This window comes from Pectinophora gossypiella, chromosome 11 (assembly GCF_024362695.1).
Source record: "Pectinophora gossypiella chromosome 11, ilPecGoss1.1, whole genome shotgun sequence".
NCBI lineage: Eukaryota > Metazoa > Arthropoda > Insecta > Lepidoptera > Gelechiidae > Pectinophora > Pectinophora gossypiella.
This window is the reverse complement of record NC_065414.1, coordinates 7,651,472-7,671,037: the sequence shown is the minus strand read 5'-3', so window position 1 is coordinate 7,671,037 and position 19,566 is coordinate 7,651,472. Positions and strand designations below refer to the sequence as shown.

Here is a 19,566-nt window from a genome sequence, read left to right as displayed (position 1 = left end):
TCTAAGCTTTATTCTCCACCTGACCCAATTTCGACAACAATAACATTCGATTAAAACAAGTACGTGTACAAACGAGAAACAGGCGAACCTTTATCCGAAACATTTTTATGCTCCATTTGTCTTCATTAAGGGGAAATGAGATTACCGGTCACGTTGCCGACCGTTACCTTGAAGACCTGCGTAGCGCTACTTACACACGTCATTATACGCGGTCGCCAATAAATAGAACCAATCTGAGTAAATGGTTGAGTCCACGATCAAATTTAAAACATTGCTTTCACCTGAACATTGCTTTTGTGTCCGGTTAATGACAACAAGCCCCAAGTGGATATAATTACCATAGACCTCTGCATATCCGTTCGAGAAAACAGAAACTTTTACCTAGGCTAGGAACGCTGGGTTGTTGGCATAGTCTATAACTACTACTTCTCGAGGAAGACTAGTGTATGGGTAGATCCACCAGCAATTTTGATTTTTTTGATGTTGCCAGTAAAGCATGAAAATATCAAGGTGTCGAAAAAGCTTCAATAGGGTGTATTGATTTCCCTCTATGAGGTCTTCCCCGTGTTGATTAGACTCTGAACCGACAAGCATGTATCATTATGATGGATTCAATGAGAATGTAGACTTCTAAAGTGGTGTATCAAGATTATAATTGTGGAGTAGAACTGAAAAGATGGTTCATACGGATGATATTATTGTAACAGCATCGGAGAATATTATGGAAAGTATTTATGAAGAAGAAACGGAAAGGTATTACAAAAGTTTAGTTGTATTTTTTGTGTACGGATATCTCAATCTCAAACAACACCTGACAAAAAAGCTTTGTTCCGTGGTTTCATATAGCTTTTATATTGCCAATTTATCTGATATACTGACGTTCAATAAAGACACTAGACCTACACATTCTATAAATAGCAGGTTTAAGGTCGGTTGAACATTGTACGCAAAAAATATCCTCGCTGATATTGCTATTGACGTAAGTGTAATTTTTGATGAAACTGATTTGCACCTTTTACAATTCAGACAGACTGGTATTGTATCCTTTCTAATATGATGGAGTATAATAATGGTAAATGAGCTGATCATCCGTCACAATATACGGTTCATCACATCCATCCAAGGCCTTTATCTCAAAAGTGGCTGCAAGTTTTTTGGACTCTATATTACTTAGTCCATCATTGCATTTAGTATTAGTTTAGTTACGCTTCATAGTGTTTCTTCTTCTTCTTTCCACAGAAGATAAACATCTGAATGCATTTTATGTTTTTTCTTCCCAGTAGAGAAATAAAATATTAGAGTGAAAAGAAATTTATATGCGAGTAACAGATGAAAACGGTAAGCCCTTTGACTATTAACCTTTCTAGTAACCTAAATGTTTACCCGCCTCTCGAAACACAAAAAAGAAAAAGTAATGCCGCTTCACATTTTCGTTCATAGTGACAAGTTACAAATTACGCGGATATTCTATTTTATTAGTGAATTTCAAGGCAATGGTTTGGTGTAGGTAAAATGTGGCTTGGAGCGTTTCAAGTGGTTTCAAAACTTTGGCATATGGTACAACTATTAGCCCTAACACCACCGATACGCAATGGCGCAGTATGTTGGAATATGCTCCATATCTCTTCAAGTTAAGGATTACTAAATAAAGGACATGCCTGTGCCTTGCAGTGGGATATAAATATCTGTGATAAACAAATATATTAGGCTGTTTATTACTATAAACATTACTCATAGTGCAAAGTTATTTAGAATGTTCGTTAGAACGACTACATTAAAAAGAAGTATGTTATGGCACCGTCGTTTAGAAACACGACATTTATGTTCCCAAATCTGCACCTGTGCTTTCCCAACGGTTGTGTCGATAATAAATTGCTAGTACAGTAAAATACGATCGTAATGTATTTAGGGCGCTGTACAACATAGAACATTAATATGCATAAGTAAATGGTACCCGTTACAATAGTTCATTTCAGAGAAGGAAATATTGTAAGTACTTACAGGTGAGTTTGTTATATTGTTTCTGCTTTAGCCTCGTAAAGGCGAGGTTTCCAGACACAATAATAAAACAATGGAGTTTGGATTTTAAAAGGACTGTCAGCGTTACGACTTTAAGAATGATAAAGAATAAATGCGTACGATACTGGTACCTGAATCCAAAATTAAATTACTTTATTAAATGATTTTTGTATGTAAGTATTTTAGTTAGACTTCAACTTGATGTCAAGCTTTATGGAAAAAAAGACTACTGTGAGTCTCACTTAACTTCCCATAGAATCATTAAAACTTTAATATTGATAAAAGGGACAAAATAAAGGTTTGAGAAAGTAATAAGTTAATAAGTGATCCAGTTAAGTAGACTAAATATCTACAATCAAGCCCACGGAAACTAGATATTTCGTATTCCATTCGGTTGGTAACAGGAAGCCACAAATTTCAGCTAATTTATTTCGTAACAAGAAGCCGCCTACGGTAAAGAAAACCTTTTTTCCGTGACTTGAGTTATCGTAGAGAACCCTCGCATGGCATTCACTACTTGGCTGGAGCAAAATTACTCCGAACCGAATAAAAGTGTGACCTAATTTTTCACTTTACCGAATAACATTGCGAATAAATGACTCTCTTCACCAATCAAAGTGTAAGAAAATTATTTCAGATTTTTATTAAGTCAGCCTCATTTATTCCTTGATTTGCCTTGATTATAATGTAAAATGATTCTAATTTTATACTAAACAAAATTGTGAAAAAAAAAATATTGTTTCTCATTATTCACGGAATAAAACAGGTGACCGAAAATCTGTCTGTTTCCAAACTCATGCAAATCTCTTCCAAGGGCGTAAAAAGGCCTGCCACCCTTTATAAAGGGCCACCTGTGACCTTCAGTTAAAAGTACTTGTATACGAGGCATTTTTTGTGCTTTCGTTATACATACAGGGTGTTAGTAACATCGTAACGAATACTGAGAGGGATGATTTAGCTCATGATTCTCTGTTAAAATCAAGTGAAATTGGTCATCGCGAAATACATCTATTTTGTGTTAAAAAAACTATCTAGGTTTGTGGTAGGGCTGACCGAGGAAAGACCTAGAAGGACGTAGGTAGATTGACTAAATTAGAGATGTTCTTAGAAAAGGTTCAGTTCGATCTACTCTGAACTGGCGTGCGTGTATGAAACGACTGATGATTGTGGAGGAAGCAAGAAAAATGTCTCAGGATCGAAATAAATGGAATTCCATCGTCTCTGCTTACCCCGGTGGGAAATAGCATAATAGTTTATGACATAAACTCACGTAATAAAGTATATGTATGTGTATGTAATTATACACATTTGCGACGGAAAATTCCACTTGATATTAACTTAGAATCATGGTCGTCCCTCAAATTTTTCGTTACAATGTCACTAACACCCTGTATAATAGACTCGATATCGTCGTCGTAAATATTAATAGAACGTTTAGATACTACTACTTTATTATTTCTATATGAATTTTAAATATGAAGTGTTTTGTTGTGGGTATTAATTAATTTCAAAGGAACAAAAAAGACCTGTACTATCTGTTTTTTTTTGTATGCTCCTTGTGTCTGTTTTTTGTGTTCAAATAAATAAATAAAAGGCCCTATATATAGCGCAAAAGGAGAATAATACAAACCATTTGGCAAATCGATTGTGTAGTAGGAAAAAGCTGAAACCATGAAGCTAGTAATCTATGTGATTTGTTGCACCTGTCACAATGCATATATGATGTTGTTCTCTTTTTTTTTGTGTGTGGCGTCCTTTTATAATAAACTTTTTCTATTCTATTCTATTCCTAATTATTACATACGAGTAGTAGGTACTTATATGGTATAAAGTAACATCAATTTAATTCATTTTCCATCTTTGACTGATATAATACATCTCACCAGAAGGGTCAAAAAGGCCACAACGAAGCAATTATCTAAAAAAGCAATATTGCTATTTGGCATTTGCGCACATAAAAGTAAGTGTGCAATGCATATCACTGATTCAAGAGCCACGCTCTTATCAATGTAGCATTCTCCATGCTACTTTTTAGGGAAAAAAGGGGCAGTGGTTTCTTTTTTGCCTTCCGCCCCGCAGTAACTCTACCTGACGCAAATGGGATGGCACCCAGAGTAGTCTATTTCAAAGCCGTATTTGGACTCCTGTCCTCCGCCTCTGAATAGTACTGACAGTTACTGCTGCCCTCTGGTCGGGTTCTACATAGATGAAAACAAACAAAGATGTAGAGTCTCATAAACAAAAAAACTAAATTTACTTAATAAAACTTTAGCTGCAGTGACATCAATACCCATTTCTCAAGCCTTCCATTATTAACTTTAAACATAAAAGCTCGAAACATAAAAGCTTTTAAATTGTCCCCTTACTGACATGTGTCAACCCTTTAGTAAAACAAATGAATTCTGATGAATATTTTCCTAAATCTACATTGTAGGTTCCTTTATAGGGATTAATTTATCGTTTCAATGTTTTGCTGAAACAATACAGGTATATAATACTATTTAATGCAAAAAAGGGCGGCGACGCAAGAGTGTATGCCAGTTCTAATGTCAAGGTTCATTCTGAAACTACAGTGACATTTCCTAGCTATTTGTTCGTAAAATGTGAATGATACTTTTTATGACAAGAAAAAAAAACATAATTATGTGTGACAGATGTTTGTGAAAATACAAAGGTAGAGACAATTTGAACCCCTTTTAGTATCTTCAAAGAAAATAATTATGCTGTCATGAACGTTCGGAGCAATGCAAAGTATTTATTAATTGTAATTTTTCAGGACTATTACTCTCTCTAGTAGCTCTTCCTCATTAAAATAATAAGTACAAGAATTAAATTCGAAAAATGTCAAATCTGTTTGAACTGTGCACTCCGTCTAATAAAATTTTCTCAAACCATAACCTTTCGCGTTTCGTCATCAAAATAGTATCTAGACTACGGATCTTCAATACAAAACTTAACAAAGGGAAACGTAACGCAAAATTAAAGGTTACAGTTCCTTACCCTCTCTATTGCAGTCCTTGGCATTTGGCTTAAAATAGCTAAACGGTGTTACATGGATTGGTCGCTGAATTTACAAGCCGCTAAAGGTTAAAATACCGATTTAGTTTCTTAAATGACGTTATTGTTTTTATTACAATGGCAAAGCTTAGGTAAATTTCCATAAATCGTTTTTTTATTTATTAACTTTACTTTATATATGTCGAGCATTTTGAATAACTTTCAAGATATTTCATGACACTTAAACCAAGTTCAATTCGTCACATTGCTGTTTGCTGCTAGAATAAACATTTCTGCTTTCACTAGTCCTGTTACCAGCGACTTCGTCCATAGTGTATCCGCCCCATAGGAGTTGAATTGAATTTAATTCATTGGATCAATGATGGAATTCCAAAAATCGTAATGCTTGCTTATTTTGTAAATGGTTTTCCTTAGTTTAATTAAAATTATTATAAATGGCCCACATACGACCCACAGTTGAGCAGTCACCTCTCCTCAATCATCCGGACAATCAGGTGATTCAGCTTGCTATGTCTCAGCCCAACAAAGGACAGTCTTACAAAGTGATTTCGACTATGTCCCCACCGGGAAGTGAACCCGGGCCTCCAGATGGTGAGCCCAGCGCTCTAACAACTAGACCACGAAAGTTGTTTCTTAGCTTTGAGCAACAAGTTTGTCTTATCCTTTTGTTGTTGGTATTCCATCAACCCGCACAAAGCCGTCCGCTTTTACATTAATTACGGGAACAGGTAAGGTGTGTAATTATGTCTGCCGGTTTCTGGTTTGCATAAGGATTATTAAGTGGTTACTGAGCGAACGATGTAGATAATGGTAACGCTACAGTCGATCTTGGCAAATGTCATTTTAGTTTTTTTACACTAGGGTTGCTGGCATTAGGGAGAGAAAACCACATCACAACCCACACGATCATTTTCATCTCCCTAGTATTATCCCGATTTTCACAGGGTCCGCTAACCTAATCTGAAAATTTAACAATTCCGGTTTTTTACAGAAGCGACTGCCTGTCTGACTTTCCAACCCGCGAAGGGAAAACCAGCGTAATACAGGTTAGGTTACATACCTCCGGAATTGCATTTCTCAGCAATGTGGGTTTCCTCACGATGTTTTCCTTCACCGCTGAGCACGTAATACACACCCAACACGATAAAAGAAGAAAGTGAGTATTTTTTGCATACTGACAAGATAAGCAAGCATCCCAACCGCGATTTCCAGGGTGGATTAGGGTTATCGCTCGCAGCACGTTTATTCCATCCCCTTTTTATCCCCTTAGGAGGTGATTTCCGAGATAAAAAAATGACTCATATTATTTCTTAGGTCTCAAACTTTCTGAATACTAAATTTCATCTAAATCGGTTAAGCGGTTTAAGCGTGAAAAGATAACAAACTGACGTACATAAATACCAGACATATATCAATAGTGTGACTTTAGTAGAAGAGCGCAGGACTAAGTTGCTTGTAAAGAATCATTAGGGACTTATATTTTGTATCATCATCATCATCAGCCGTATTTTGTATCTAAAATATTAATGTTTACTTCCTTAATAATGTTATACAAACTTTTCTATATAAATAAAATAGCTCATAAAAAGTCAAACAAATATTTGAATACCTAAATAAAAATATCTGAAGATGAAAGTAGGGCGCGATAGTGACCTTCAAGTATTTAATTGTTTTGTTTCTTTTCCCAAATCCTTCGGACGCGGAAATCTCAAGCTGACTTTAAGCCCGTAGGCAAGGACCTTGGTCCTGTCCTTGTGTCTGTCGGTCCTGTCTTGACAGGTTCGACGCAATTTGTCGAGAAAAAGATTTGAAACTCACTTCAATCAGTTTTATAACAAAGTTTATGGGGCAAAAGAGATTTTTTAGAAATCCATCAATTGAATAAAAAGGTAAAATACAATTTGAATGTAGGGTCTTTTCAAAGTTTGTAAACTTTAACTATGCTGTATTCTTTTGCACAAGTTCTTATACAATGCTATTGGAAAAATAATTTTAGATTCAATACACGGAAAAGAAGGAAAAAAAACAAAAGACAAGAGTAGGTACTCTAAACCGACGAACATGCATGAAATTTTTAATGCGAGTGGAAGAAGTGAAAGTGCTGTGTGAGGACCGTAGTAAGTGTAATTCTGTGGCTTCTGCCTACCCCAAAGGGGAAATAGACGTGATATTATGTATATATATATAAAAATATCGGTACCGATAAATGGGAGGACCTGGCCAGTGACCGGAATAAGTAGAGGACGTCTTTGGCCGATGAGTGCAAAGCACACGATAAAACCTGGTTCCAGATTTTAGCCGACAAGCGCGAGAGGCGACACAGAAATGAAAGGTCCGATTTACCACCTGTACCATCTAATAACCCTCAACTACAATGCCAGTCGTGCGGCCGCTACTGTCGCTCTCGCATCGGACTTTACAGCCATTTTAAAAGTTGCCACAGACGTTTCTGTGGCAAAATGGCGTTCAAACAGCGTCCTGTTTGAATCATCTGATAAAGATGTAAAGGCCTGAGATGAGATGATATAAAAATATATAAAAATAACTGCATCTTAACTGGAAACTGACTTCAAACCAATATACACTTGCAGTTAACATTTTTCCTATTAGAGTTGCAGTTCAAATCTGTATCAACCCTAAGTACGTAGGTTTGTATTCCTGTCTTTGTGGCTTACTAGTATAAAGAAGTTTATTTCAAAATAAGTCCTGAGTATGTTTAATGGTATATTTTTCAGGCTTTGAGGGTTCAGAGAAGGGCTTCTATACGGATTTGTTCAAAGAAAGACGTACGAGAGTAGTCCTCGTAAACTATTCTTGTATGTCAAGTAATATTTTCAGTACGTTCATTTTTACTTCTATGCTAGAGTTCGAGCAATAACCAGTAGGTACACTTACATCATCGTGTTAGATAGTAAGCACATAATTGCCAAATAGAAAATTAAATCAAAATGTCTGACTCGGGCAAGCCAAGGTTAACCCACTTGGAGTAACCATTACCTACATTACCTACATTTTAAAATTTCAGAAATCAGAAATCATTTATTCGTTTAGAATATGTACCTACCGGTACAGAGTCACAACATGGTATAGGTCAGTGTTACAGAATCTCTATCCTGCTAATTATTATTAGCATGCAAATATCAAAAAATCAAAAATTCACTAATACTATAAAAACTAATAGTAATTAGCTATTCGCGTAATTTACAAGACATTATTTTAGAGGGTCTTTTTTTAATTTTCAGGTAAGTATCTTATTGTATGCACATGTTATGCGCATTTTCCAATCATTGTGTGCTGAGGTTGCTATAAAAAGACAAAATCCTTTAGAACATAAATGATTTTTATAATTATACGTTCAGAATTAATTAATTTGCAACTTCACCCGTAGATCGGAACCGATAATAACTATCAAACTATAAACTGAGCTCATCAAATAATCGTAGAGCCTACACGGATTGCGATTGAATCAAAGGGGATTTTCGCCCGTGTAGATACCTATCTACATTTGTTCGTGAAAATAGGTAGCTATACCTACCTTTGTAGCTAGGTACTTGTTATACGCTTGTTAGCACACTGGTTCGGACACTGTGTATGTATTTAGACGTGACATGAATACTAGTCTAATAAAAAAAAATAAAAACCAGTAAAAATAACACTTCGTCTTAACCATCATAACTTCAATTGATACTTATTATACCTAATTTATATTCTTGATAAAGATGTAAAGGCCTGATGATGATGATTCTCGTACCTATAGCAGTTTGTAAAAAGCAAAAGGTCAGTTTGAATACTTTAGTAAGTATTAGACAGCCTACTTTATAGTTCTTTATTTTTGGGAAACGATGTTGTTACGATTTAATTATATTATTATTATTCTGTAGTGTCAATACACTACAGAACTACTGCACTAGCAATATCAATATATTGCTATCCTTGTCTCGGTCGCATACGTCATTTGAATACAGAGTAAGACAAATAGTCAATCAATGCAGGACGGTCTACCTGTACAGAGTGATGGTGTGTTGGCGAGCCAATCATGGCAGTATACAAAAGTAGAGTACCTACATATTCTACATAACTTATAAGTCATCACCAATTTAAGAGCCACGCTGTTGTCAGTATAGCATTCTCCATGCATTTTTTTAGGGAAAAATGGGCAGTGGTTTCCTTCTTATTAGTAGATACCTATAATATTAGTGGCCCATAATAACATAAGTATTTTACAGTCAAACAAAGTTCAATCGAAGTGTTACCTTGACTGTCCAATAGGGAGTTTTCACACGTTCACAGCTATGTACAGAATGTTAGTGACATCGTAACGAAAACTTTGAGGGATGATGCAGACCATGATTCTGAGTTGATACCAAGGTGTAGAATTGAAAATAATTTAAAAAAATATAAAAGAATTTGTGAATTTTGCGACAGAAAAATCCACTTGATATTAACTCAGAATCATGGTCTGCGTCTTTCGCCTCAGTATTCGTTACGATGTCACTAACACCCTGTATATTATATTTTTTTATTGAATACACTTTAATAAAAACGAAAACAAAAGGATAAGATGTGTTTTAATAGTATAATTATAAAAGTAAACACTGCGATAGTATAAGCAACATCATTTATGAATACACCGGGTAAACACAGCTCTGAAACAAAAATGCCCGCTCCCGGGGGTACTAACGCTCATTAAAGTCAACAACTTTGTTTAACAATTTATTTTATTTATTATTATTACATATATTTATTATATTAATACACGCTTTCATTGAAAAATAAAAGTGAAATGTTTGTTACGTTTCGGAAGAAATAAAACAAATGATTTGTATAATCATAATTTTCACATTTTGCTCACAGAAAGCGTGGATGACGCGTGGGCTCCGAATTCATCTTGCAACCTCTAACTAGTGATGAGCTAATACTATATAAGCTTTCCTTGTACAAATAACGACGACATATTCTTGATTCTCCCTGGTTCCAGGCTTAATTCAAATGTCAATTTGTAAGGACTGTGTTGTTAGCTCAAACAGCGTTAGTCTAAGAACATACTATAAAGCAGGATGGCTTAATGTAGGAATAGTTAACTGAATGAAACGGGACGTGAAGATGTGAGCGAGTTGTAAAATAGCAACATGAAGCAATACATACATACATAAACTCACGCCCGTAATCCCTAATGGGATGGACAGAGCCACAAGTAATCATAAGACAACTTGCAGCCACTGTTGATACGATATCGTAAGCTGGATATGATGAACCTTATGGTGATAAGGGATCAGCCTATCGCCCATAACATTAGTCCATCATGTTAGCAGCACAATCCCTCTGTCGGTTTTTATGACATGCCCGGGAAGACAAGCAGCTGAACGTTTTCTATGTTTTTATTTGCTCCCAGAACAGCATAGAAGCAATAAACAATTTCATTTCCATCATGCACCATCACGCAATTTCAGTAAATGAACTTTTCTATATTGTCTGCAAGATTCTCCATATTGTGGTCCGTACCTCATCCGATTGATAAGGTTCAGTCTAGTACTTTCCTGATTATATGGCTAACGTTTTATTTCTCCTTTTTATGTTTACTAAATATACCTACTTAAGTGCAATATCTGCGTGTATGTTCATTAGATTACCTTCATATTTATTAGATTATCCTTTTAAATTTGTGATTAAGCAGGTAAATTTTATGTGTTCTCTCTGCTTAGTATTTTTCTAAACAACCTAGTGTTTTTTAAATCATCGTTTCTATAATAATGAGCGAAAAGCTACATGAAAAGATAAAGTTAAATGTAATAATCTTTTCACTTTGTGTCAGAGCAAACCCGAAGCTATTCATAATTTTCTAGCAAAATCAACAAAATCTTTTTATGAATTAACTACAAAAGAAACTTCAAACCCTCGTTTCAGCGGAGATTATATCAACTTATACGGATGCTAGTATCTTGTCTATAAAGGAACGACAAGAGGTATATGAAATGGGTCTCTCGGGTAAAATATTTCATACAATAAGCCAACTAAGGTTGTAGAGCTCGCTTCCGGCCCTTTGTATCGCAATAATGAAGATGTAGTGACACTGAAACTTAATTTAGAAGTTGATAACTTGTCCAGTTTACTTACTTAGGGCCGCCATTAAGAAGTTTGCGGCGGTCTGTCGTACATAGGTACAGTAATTTGTCCCAATACTTTGTTGTTCGTCAAAATGGGACGGAGTAATAAAGTTGAATAAGCACAGTATACAGTTTACGACCTCTTTGGCGTAGTGGTGAAGTCAAGAAAATTCCGGATTTGCCTCCTAATGGGAACAGTTTTGGAAAGGTACTTTGCAAACTCGATTAATAGGTACGCAGTGATTTTACACTGAGCCTGTTTCGGTTCGAGTAATTAAGTAGTCTGTATAGTTAGTTAAGTAGTCTGTATCTAGCTACACGTATGTAATGATGTTGTGTACAAATTATACCTCACCTGGTGTCTTGTTGGTTGCGCAACCAACCAGCATCATTTTCGTTGGTAGCGCATAATTTTTAACTGTATAATTGTCAACTGCATATTTTTTGCTCCTTACCCCCTCCGGTTGATTGAGGGGAGGCCTGTGCCCAGCAGTGGGACGTAAATAGGCTGTTTATGTTTATGTATGTATATTTTTTGTTGGTAGCGCGACCGTCGTGGCGCTGCCATGATTACCTAGTGAGATATGGCCCTAAGGCAAGGCTATAAAAAGTACTTACACGCAAAAAAACAAATCACATTAGATCACTAACTGTCACTAGTTGGTTGTAATTTGAAGTAGTGGAATGGAGTACTGTTAACATAATTATTTACTTACATCAGTAGCTACGTGCCGACTATTAAGTCAATAAGTCTTTGTAAGGCTTCCCGCGATGATTTGTGGGATTACTCGGCACGCCATTGGTGTATTTATGGAATCTTGCGGGTGACAATTCCATTTACAAGTGAGATAATTTTACTTTCGCATTAAAACCTATAATCAGGAGCAGTAGCCAACAGTTTCAGTGGATTTGTTTGAATATTTGGCTTAGTACTTAGCCTTAATACTATCTGGAGGTCCGAACTAGAAGATGATGAATATGCGCAACGATCCCGACGTTTGATGACCTATCATTGCCACTCATCAAAAAAACTGGTAAAGAAACTTAGTTCGGACCTCCGGATAGTAATATTACTATCTATTATATACAACCTGTATAGCCGGGGAAAAGAAGCCGCACGAAAAACCTCGACACAGGGTCGTAGACGTTCTTTTAAAAATAAACTTAAAGTATTGTTATACAATTTAGTAATTTGTCTGCCTAATATCAAGTCCCAGACAATTAATCCCATGCATTCATATCTTCTAGATAATCACTAATCTTATAATAAACTTTTACAGTTTCTGTTTTTGTTCTCTGTTTCTTTATTCGCTTCCTTCGCTAGAAGGACGTACATTGGCCAAATTTCCTTAGAAAAGGTTCAGCAAAATCTACTCTGAATCGACGTGCGTGTATGAAACGGTTGATGAATTTGGAGGAAGCAAAAGAGATGTCAGGATCGAAGTAAATTGAATTTCATAGTCTCTGCTTACCCCGGTGGGAAATAGGCGTGAGTTTATGTATGTATGTGTCATTCGCTTTCCAGTCTAGCGTCGAAGCTAACATAGTAACTAAAGTAATATCGAGTACAACGAGGAGATAATAGTAACTAGAGTAACTGTTACCTTTTTCAAACTTTGACATTTTATCCCATTCAATCATCCATTACGTGGTTAGTCGAAAACCTAATGTAATAACAACTTCAATATCTAGAACGAAGCAGCCGGGTTCTGATCTCAATCTATCAATGCGGTTACTAATCGATCACTACCGTCTATCCAGTCTAAAATTAAGCTTGAGCAAAGTCTCGCTTTGCCGGTTCTATAAAGATGATTTTGTAATCATGGAATGTTAAGTACTTATTTAAAAAGTACTTTATAATAAACGTAAACTGTTATAGACCTGATAGGTTTCCCACATAACAACATGAAATAACATGATGCATATACATTTCGGGTCATGTCAGTCTAACTGAAAGCTCAAAGTCGTGTGTGTACTTACTACTTAGTTCATCTTGCGATGGATGTACCTCTAACTACTCCAATTGGGATATAATATGTTTTATAAACTGAAAATTTTCTTTTCGGGTGAGAGCTTTAAGCACTTGCCATTTGTTCGGTCAAGTAGTTAATGCCAACTGCGGCAAATAGTACATAGTATAAAACAAAGTCGCTTTTTCTGTCCCTATATCCATATGTACGCTTAAATCTTTAAAACTACGCAACGGATTTTGATGCGGTTTTTTTAATAGATAGAGTGATTCGAAAGGAAGGTTTATAATTATGTAAGTATAATAATATCTATTAAATAGTGGAGAAATACTGTTATTTTTGAGGTTTTTAATGTGACGTAAATAATTTCATTTCTTCCTCAGCATTGCACCCAAGCGAAGCCGGGGCGGGTCGCTAGTCTACAATAAAATTAAATGTCGTCAAAAATGGAGTACGTTTATATGTATAACAGATCGAAAAATTCATCCGTAAAACACAGAGATGGGATGAGGACTAGTGGTGTAATCATTAACAAGCTTATCCGGGATTGATAAGGACGTATTAGAATTCTATCCGGGATATTTCGAACTTTCCTCCTAATTAAAATTTACCCACTCAAATACAAACAATGATAATGATTGGTCGGTCATTTACCTCATAGAATTATGAAAAAAATATATATACAGGATGTTAGTGACATCGTAACGAAAACTTTGAGGGATGATTGAGGCCATGATTTTGAGTTGATATTAAGTGGAAAATAATTTAAAAAACACAAAAGTATAGAATTGAAAGTAATTTAAAAAATAATAATCATGAATTTTGCGACGGAAAATTCCACTTTATATTAACTCAGAATCATGGTCTGAATCATCCCCCTCAGTATTCGTTACGATGTCACTAACACTCTGTATACGGTCGAATTGACCTCCTCCTTTTTTGAAGTTGGTTAAAAAATAATATTGTAATATGAAGGTACTAAGTCGCCAGAAAACAGACTTAGAATATCATTCATTATTAAGTTCTAACATTTCCCAATTATGTGCATAGTGTGTTATGCTGCCACCATTAGCCAGTCCATTTCCTATAACACATCCATTATATTAGACACCGTATCACCTTGCTTATAATACAACTAATATCGCTTTTATGTCTACTATCTATACATAATAAGTTTCAGCCATTATTTTATATCGATTATTCTAGAAACTAAAGTAGCACAATGATAATTCCACATTACACGCCTACCAATTACCAACGCTTGATAAATAATTAATAATGTCTTCTTACCTGTAATTGGAAAATCAATAACAATTAGTTTCGTTGTCTTCGGTAAACTTGCAGTGTTGTTTTATTAATCCGTCCGCATAGTTACTATATTATGTACACAAATCACACACACGATATATTATTAAATGTACGCTAGTTCACCTGAATCTTTGGTCCACGCACCAGATCAAGTATTCTCAATACTTCCAATTGATATTTACACAGTTATAAAGTTACTCTACGAGATATGAGAAGTTTTGCGATATAGTTTCGATATTATAGGTTTCTATATTAAGTCACTATTTTGGACCAACGGGTAAAGTTCTAAAGTGCTGGAAACTAATTAATTACATCTGCGTGTTTTATGATAGGCTAAAAGGTTTGTAACTACTATTATGTACAAAACGGGCGATGAAAATAAACTTTGTACATAGAGTTCATCACCACACATCCACTTACGGTCAAAGGTAATAAAATTTAATTGCTCTACAACAAAAGTCCGGCCTGCAAATGGCGACCACACGGAGTACACTACGAAGCTATAACTAAGCACAAAATAAATTAACGTCTCACGTACACAGCGATGTTTCAAATTTTTTCGCGGCGAGTTTGGGCGGCTCTTTCACGCGTGCGCTCGCCCTGCCGCACAATCGCGGACTGAACTCTCTACGGAAACAGTTCCACAACTGGAAAAGCTTTTTAAATTATCACCTTACCACATAGGAGTGAAAGAGACGACACTACCTTCTCAGTTTCGGGTTCAAACACCATGCTTGACTGGTGTTTATCAAAAGGAAACGAAGGTATCAAAATAAACAAGCTGCAAACCATCTGGTTTGTTAGGTCACATGCAAACCGATGCATTGTATGAAGATGTTATTTGCAGACTGATTTCTTCTGATCTCCGCATTAACTGTGACAGATATCTTTTGGATCTGAGAAGTTTGGTGCGATGCATGCGTGAATAATATGAACCATCACGTACTGAAATATAATGCAGAATACGAAATTTCATAACAACATCAGAGCGAATCATTTCATCTCCTAGATCAGTTCTATCGTATGCAGACACTCACGTTTTCCGAGTAACTTGAAATATGTTTTACTTTGGTGTAGCTGTCCTTTGTTTAGTAAGGAATTTTCAGGCTTGGATCACCTGATTGTCTGAAAAAGTGAGATGATTCCGTGTTTTGGAGGGCATGTTAAACCGTTGGTAAAAAAACCCTCCTAAGCGCCAAAAAATGCTCTATACCCCCTCAGCTTGATTAAGAGGAGACCTGTGCCCAGCAATGAGACGTATACAGGGTGTTTATTTTATGTTTATGTTGATATAACTGCCAGAATGGACTATTATAATAGTATTCTTGGTAAACTATAAAGCTGCTTGATAAATGCTAATTTTTCAAGTTGATTGTCATTTACGTATTTATAGTATCCAGCCATAACTCACACAATCCAAGATTAAGTGTCTAAAGAAAATAACTAACTCTCCGATACACATGGCCACGTCGCGTCGTCGGCAACGTCGCCAAACAATTTACATTGAAATGGCTTCGTTGACAAAGCGTCACTAAGTGAGTTACAATACAATACAATACAAATACACTTTGTTTTAAGTTTACGCGGTTATTATCATAATTAAAGCACATAATAACGGGTTCTTACCGCGTTTAAATGGGGATATGATATATCCCGTGATCATGGCACTTGCAACAGTGTCGAAATATCGGGAGTCTCATATCCCCATTTAAACGCGGTAAGAACCCGTTATTATGTGCTTTAATTACAAATACACTTTATTGCACCAAAATAAAAAGAAATAATTACAAAAAGTCTCTTAACTAAGTACATGTCATACATTTCAATATGTTTTTTTTTTTTTGGTGAATGTCGACGTGACCACGTCTCGGTGATTAACGGCCCTTAAAGTGAGTCCACGTGCCATAGCTCATTTTCCTTTTAATCTTGTAAATCTTGTAAATTAGAGCGAAATCTAAAGCTTCGAAATAAATTAAAATTGAGAGATCAGATATTAATTTTCAGCTATAAATCTTATTCATCCTAAGAGATAAATAAAAAATATTGTTATCCGGGTTTTCATTACAATTTGTATAAAGAAAACGTGTACACTTATGTAAGCTCAAGGTCCATCAACAATCATCTTCTTTAGCTTCTACAAATATTGTGTAAGCATTTTTAATTCTAAAGATGGCATGGTGTTCAAAAACTATACTACTAGGTACATTCATTCTTAACATCATCATACATACATACATACATAAACTCACGCCCGTAATCCCTAATGGGGTGGGCAGAGCCACAAGTAATCAAAGACAACTTGCAGCCACTGTTGATACGAAGTCCAAAGATGGATATGATGAACCTTATGGTGATAAGGGATCAGCCTATCGCCCATAACATTAGTCCATCATGTTAGAGGACACAATCCCTCTGTCGGTTTTTACGACATGCCCGGGAAGAGAAGCAGCTGAACGTGTTCTATGTTTTTTTATATGCTCCCAGAACAGCATAGAAGCAACATCATCATCTCCCTAGCATTATCCCGTTTTTCACAGGGTACGCTTACCTATTCTGAATATTTGACAGGTCCGATTTTTTCAGCGACTGCCTGCCTGACCTTTCAACCCGCGAAGAAAAAACCAGCCCAATACAGGTTAGATCACATCTGAAAATGCATTTCTCGGGAATGTCGGTTTCCTCGCGATATTTTCCTTCACCACTGAGCACGTGAATATCATTTATGATCCAAACATGAATTCGAAAACAAATTCGACAATAATTGGTTTAGGCCTGTGCTGGATTCGAACCTGCGACCTTATAGTGAGAGGCAAGCGTTCTACCAACTGAGCTACCACGGCTTCGGCATTCATTCTTAACGTGAAATTATCATATTTTTGTTATTTAGTTGTCAAATAACAATGGAACTTAAAAAAAACTACCAAACAGGAAGTGGACAAAGAAACATTTTTCAAAGAATTCCTTCCGGTCGTTAATTAGAAGCATGATGTTGGAAAATTGTTTTTTCCTAATTAAAACAACGTTCTTTTGCCAATTAAATCTGTTAATTTCTAATGCGGAAACAAGACTGATTTAAAAAAAAACGAATAAGTAATATGCTTTTATCATAATAAAAAGTACCTACTCTTAAACAAGACCGTTTTCTATTTTTAAAATACAAAGTCCTTGAGATGGATATCATGAACTGTGAAGTCATAGGCAAACAGTCCTTTGACCAAGAAGGTAGACACAACCCGACAATTGTCTAGTTTCCAACTAGTCAAATCTTAACGTCAAAACACGTAATGACTATGGAAAGTACGGAAAAGAACACTGACGTCATAAAAAAGAGGTAAAATGACTTATTATTAAGGTTTTCTTGAATAAAATTCATAAATAAGTTAAATACAAAAAAGAAAAAAACGTTTTTCGTCAGTTTCATATCTTATCTTTGACCTAATGCTACCCAATTTCCATTTTTGACAGTCGTAAGCAACTGTTGTTTCCAGTACTCTTACTCATTCAACAAAAAGCTCAAAAACAGTCGCAGTCGTATTTCCGCAGTCCATTCCATATTATTATAATCCTTATTCCGTAAAATTGCTTACTAAAGGCTTAGTAAAGCTGTCCAAGGCGAGTTTGATAGCGGTCTGTGTCAATTTCATCACAGTCGTTGGTCATTACAATGAATTTGAATAACAAAAGAGACAATTTATACGAAATAACCCTTCACTTTGGACTTCGCACCAGATTTATTGCGACCCCATAGTCCCAAATCACCGGTAAATTTTTAAATTGGGTAAATTAACTAACTCAGGCGCGTTGCAGTTTCGTGGTTTGGTTGAATAATTACAAGGTAAGCATGAAAATTTTGAAATGAGCTCAGTAACGACGTGTTTGAGTTTGTCACAGTATAAAGTGGGTTTAATTTTGTTTGCTAAAATTATCTTTATTAGGATGAACTTTCGCAGTTAAATTAATAAATTCACATCTGCCTAGTGACGCAGCTTTTACGTTGGATAATGGAGGGAATAAAAACCATACAACGATTTTCAGACGATTTTCGAAAAACCGTCAGAGCGATTGTATCTCCACGAGGCATGTACAGTGCTTCTATGTTCTTAATGTCGCTCTGCACTCATCGTATTTGCAAATACAAACGAATAAATTCTAGTCTTCATGTTCATAAATTATTAGATTTACCGTGTATCAAAATTCGAATTCAGAAACAAAGTTCGTACTTTGTAGTTTGGATCACGCGGGAAAAAATAAAACAATAATAAATTACTTCGATCTAAATTCAAATTCTGATGCATGATTTGTACCTAATCGGAAATACGACTTTAAGAGAAAAAAGCACTGTATTTAGAATTAACATTGTAATTTTATACATTTTTGGGAAGCAGGGTGCTTAAAAAGGTCACATCGAAGCAATTCATCTAAAAAAACAATATTGCTATTGGACATTTCTTGACATTGCGCACTTACGCGCAAAAGTCAAATTGTAATATTCATTTTTTCAATCCTTATACTGCACATAGATACGTAAACTTTCAGTACTATCCTTCATAAAAAAGGTTGAAATCTTCTGAAAAGAAGTTGTTATCCTAACTACACCTGGGATTTTGTATATCCTTTCTGTAAGTATCCGTATTGATATCATTTTCAAAGCGAACCTTACTTTGAACCCAAGAATAGCTTTCATATTTCAGCTGACCATTCATAATAAGTGGTATTGGGTGATCTTAATCTTTACTCTGCTTCTATTGATATCCAGTGTTATTATGAATGTTTTATGTCAACCGGTGGGTTTCGGGAATACAATCAAATTAAAAACTGTAATGATAGAACTTTGGATATAGTTATCTCAAATTTGACAACACACAATGTATCGGCAATTTTGGAATGCGATCCGCTAGTGTCGCCGGATCCCCAGCATCCACCCCTACGCATATGTCTGACCCTCATTAAAGGTGATACACCTCCGATTAAAAAGCGTACACCTAGAAATAGTACCAACAAATCGCATAATAATTTTATACGATGGAATTTTTATAAATGTAATTTTATGGCGTTATACAACCTTATGATACTATGTGATTGGAGTTTATTATACGAAATGAATAATGTAAATGATGCAACCAATTATTTCTATTCAGTTTTAAATG

General features: G+C 35.5%; 1 protein-coding gene across 5 annotated transcripts in view; it reads right to left on the bottom strand.

The window, feature by feature from the left end:
- Positions 1-15,014, bottom strand: part of LOC126370952 (small conductance calcium-activated potassium channel protein) — a 248,631-nt gene extending 233,617 nt beyond the window's left edge. For all 5 annotated transcript variants that reach the window (XM_050016097.1, XM_050016098.1, XM_050016096.1 and 2 more), the window contains exon 1: positions 14,402-15,014. The gene's annotated coding sequence lies outside the window, so the exon portion shown is untranslated. The remainder of the gene's footprint in view (positions 1-14,401) is intronic.
- Between the last annotated feature and the right edge of the window lie 4,552 nt (positions 15,015-19,566).